Below are 3,550 nucleotides of genomic sequence, written 5' to 3'. Positions count from 1 at the left end.
GAGGGCAGTGTCACTGGCCCTCATATGTGGGATCCCAACCGGGGCCTTCTGGTGTCCCAAGCCAGTTCTTAACCATCGCGCCACTCGGCCGGCCCATCAATGGATTTTTAAATCACAGACTCAAAACTCTGAATCCTTTTCTCCTAGAATTGAAAGCCCCTCTCCCCCCCCAAAAAAAAAAGAAAGAAAAAGGCCCCACAGAGGCCACTCGGGTCAACCTCCCACAGATTGCCTGTCTTGGAGGTGCTGAGACCCTCTGCTTGTCCAGAACAGGTGTCTTCGCTCCAGGTAGGACCCAGAGGTCCTCCTTCCACCAGTGGGACTCTTGTCCTGCAGCATCAGCGTCTCTGTCAGAAGCTGGAAGAAGCTCTGCTCTTGGTGGGTGGTGGGCTTAAGCACATCCCGGGTTTTAAAACAAACGAAGAAAACCAAAAAAGTAAAACACAGTTTTCAACTCCAGTTGGGTGTCAAGACAAAAACCAGGACCCTACTACATAAAAAGAATGTAATAGGTGCCTGAGTAACTACAACAAAATCAAACCAACAACATGCAGCTTCTCTCCTCCCTTACCTGACAGTCCTGCAGACATGCGAGGTCTGACCGAGAAGGGGCGTGTGTGTGTGTGTGTGTGTGTTTAGACGAAAACAGAAAGGGCTCCTTAAAACATGCAGCTTCGTAAAAGTGCCCTGCCTTCAGGCTGCTTTATACCATCCCTTTTGCTGACTGTGCCAACCCTGTAAGCTTGGATGAGCCTGGCACTGTGCTAGGCTCTTTGCATAAATCCAAGAGGGCCCAGAGTCGGGTTCCGCTACGGCTCACCCCATCCCCACGCGAGGTTTCAGGAAGGCAGGAGGTGAGGCTGGGGGTTCAAGTCCCAGGTCTGTATTCGTTTATTCTGCGAACATTTTACTGAGTCCTTCATTTGTGCCAGGAACACGGCTTAGGCCGGAGGAGAATGGAAGCCTGTCAGTCCCCAGTGGGAGAACAGAACCTGCGACGCCGCAGACCCCGCCCTGGGCCTCAGTTTCCCCAACAGTGGAGCGCTGGTCCCGCCCCCAGGGGCTGCGGGCCTCGGCTGCGGGCTCCGGCTGCAAGGACCCGCCCCGGTCCTCCCCGGCTTCCGCTGCCCGGACCACACCCTCCGCGCTGCACCGGAAGCTCCCGCCGGGCCGCGGGGAGGCGGTGGCGGCGGCGGCGACGCCGAGGTTGGTTGCACTGCACCCCGCCCCCATCCCACCCCGGGACTGCGAGCGGTGCCCGGCCCCNCTAGTTGTGGAGGACGTTGCTTCACTGGCCCAAGTTGGCACCATCATTGCGCTCTTCTCGGGTGAGGCAGATCAGTCGCCGGCTTCTGGACGGCCACTCACTGCGGCTGCTGGCTACACACGGGAGCCCATGGCAACCCACTGCCACAGGGGCTGCAGCCTACGCCTTAGCCAATGACTCAAGGCAGCCCAGCTCCAGATAGAGCTGTTGTTCAGCATCTTAGCTGTGGAGGGCAGTGTCACTGGCCCTCATATGTGGGGTCTGAACCAGAGCCCTCTGGCGTCCCAAGCCAGTTCTTAACCATCGCGCCACTCGGCCGGCCCGCTATTAGTATTTTTACCATGATCACAGACCCTAATCCTCCAGATGCTTAGGCTCCAATCTGGTCCTGCCTACCCCCAGGCAGGGTTGGACGGCTAATGACCCGGGCCAATGTAATAATTACTTCCTCCTCTAATGCCCTTCGCTATCAGCATCTTGAACCATAACACATGTAAAGGCAGTTGTCAGAGAAAAGCGTGAATGGGCTGGGATAGCAGAGGCAAGCCAGCCCAGGAGAGAATCTCAGTTTTCACATCTGGTGTCTGAGAACATTTCATTAGATTTATCATTGTCAAAATGTGTCCCTAGAGCCTAGAGGTCATGATGGGGAGCAGATAACCCCAATACACACTCTTGGCCACCTGCTTTGCTTAACAGGGCATCTCTGCTTCTAGCTGGTTTGTATATATGGATTCCAGGTGAGAAAGCATAATACATAATGCATAGTACATAATACAGCTAATACAAAGTTTTAAAAACCCAACGCATTCTATCATCTTTAAGGCCAGTTTCTGCTAAAAAAAAAAAATCTATGAACTATTATTTCTTGAATTATTACTTAAGTTACTCATTTATTTATCTTCCCACACCCCTCCCCAAACAACTGATTTAGTGAAAGCAGGATATAACAGGACATAGGTCCCCTGACTCCTAGTCTAGTGCTCATTCCGATATATAAATATAGCCTCCATTGTATCACTAGAGATTTCAGATGGGGGCAGAGAGAAGGGAGACAGAATTCCTTTCATCCTGGTACTAAATTGTCAGGGCCTTGTCAGTTTTTCACTTTTCTAGTCTGCATCTTATAAGGGATTAAAATCTCCCTTCTAGGAAAAACGCTGGCCAGGAGGTGGTCAGACACTTAGGGAGCTGGTCACATGGGCTCCACCATCTTCAGTGTAGAATGGCTCACCTAACTTTACTATCGGAGTCTTCCTGCCATTCAGTCCTTAGTTCCTCGCAGGAGCCAGATGCTCAAAAGGCTACGAGGCTAGACAGACAACGTCAACGTCCAGAGCCTGACAGCGGAAGGATCGGGACAAAACTGGAGAATGGAAGCCTTTTGGCGCCTCTTCAAACAGGCAGAGATGCGGGTGCAGGAGACACTGCTGAGGCTTCAACACTCCCTACTTGGGTAGGCTTGCTTTCCTGTTCCTTGGTCATGACTCAGGGCTCAGACCACCAGAGCTTAGGCTTTCGCCACGTGGACTACTTTTCTTTATAAACTTATTTTTGGAAAAAAAAATTTTTTTTTTCTTTTTTCTCCTGGGTAGAGATGAGTGGTCTCCAAAGGGTTTCATTTCCTTTCTGAGTCAGGTTCAGCCTCATGAGACTTGGCTTTCGATTTCTGCATGCTTGCTGTTCCCTGAGTGCTCCAGGGTCCTCCGGTGATGCCCCCTCTATTTTAGGAGCCCCCCAAAATAAGCCGAGTGACTACAGATAACTTTTTGGTACTTTCCAAAATTAAACTATTTCCCTTGGTAAATTTCCACCAAATGAGCTCATTAATCTGAAAACAGGATGTGGCACATGAAGAGAGTGAGGTCAGGTGGCCTGCTCACTTCTACTGGCTTGGGGAGGAGAGGAAGGGGGTGGGTGGGAGAGAGGTGGGACCAGACAGTTGCTTTTATAGGTCCCAAATTCTTCATGTAGTGGACTGAGAATCAATGGATTTTTTTTTTTAAGATTTTTACTGGGGAATTGAGGGGATGGGAACAGTGCTGGGGAACTGGGGGAAGGGGAACAGACAAGTTGCTGTCATTTATGTTATTCAGTCTAGTTGTGGAGGACGTTGCTTCACTGGCTCAAGTTAGCACCATCATTGCGCTCTTCCCGGGCAAGGCAGATCAGTCGCCGGCTTCTGGACGGCCACTCACTGTGGCTGCTGGCCGCTCACACTGGCTGCTGGCTACACACGGTAGCCCATGGCAACCCACTGCAACAGGGGCTGCAGCCTACGCC

The 3,550-nt window shown here is 51.6% G+C and overlaps 1 protein-coding gene across 2 annotated transcripts in view; it reads left to right on the top strand.

Annotated features, from left to right (window-relative positions):
• The window catches only part of TRAF1 (TNF receptor associated factor 1), a 34,145-nt gene that overhangs the window by 4,776 nt on the left and 25,819 nt on the right, over window positions 1–3,550 (top strand). The window contains exon 1 of one of the 2 annotated variants that reach the window (XM_019648269.1): window positions 34–1,206. The exons of the other annotated variant lie outside the window; for it this stretch is intronic. The gene's annotated coding sequence lies outside the window, so the exon portion shown is untranslated. Of the gene's footprint in view, window positions 1–33; window positions 1,207–3,550 lie in introns of those variants that run through there. 2 annotated transcript variants of the gene reach the window in all.

This window comes from Hipposideros armiger, unplaced genomic scaffold (assembly GCF_001890085.2).
Source record: "Hipposideros armiger isolate ML-2016 unplaced genomic scaffold, ASM189008v1 scaffold_123, whole genome shotgun sequence".
Taxonomy (NCBI): Eukaryota; Metazoa; Chordata; class Mammalia; order Chiroptera; family Hipposideridae; genus Hipposideros; species Hipposideros armiger.
This window is presented reverse-complemented; position numbering and strand designations above follow the sequence as displayed.